Raw genomic sequence first — 266 nt, forward strand, 5'->3', positions numbered from 1 at the left:
AATTATAAGAACCACGGCTACTCCCATCTATACCAAGAGTGGTGAGGGTTCGAAGAACAACAATACAAAAAATAAATAATTGTCTCTCATTAAATTAAAAAAGAAAAAATCAAAGGAAAAACATCATAACAAAAACAAGAGTAGGGATCAAATAAAAAACAGAAAAATAAATATATAAAAGGTTTCCACGAAAGTAATTGCTTTTCTTCAACATAGAGTACAACACGATATAAATATATTAAATACAAAAAACGAAAACAACACTT

Source organism: Trypanosoma theileri (assembly GCF_002087225.1).
Source record: "Trypanosoma theileri isolate Edinburgh chromosome Unknown TM35_Tth_26_V1, whole genome shotgun sequence".
NCBI lineage: Eukaryota > Euglenozoa > Kinetoplastea > Trypanosomatida > Trypanosomatidae > Trypanosoma > Trypanosoma theileri.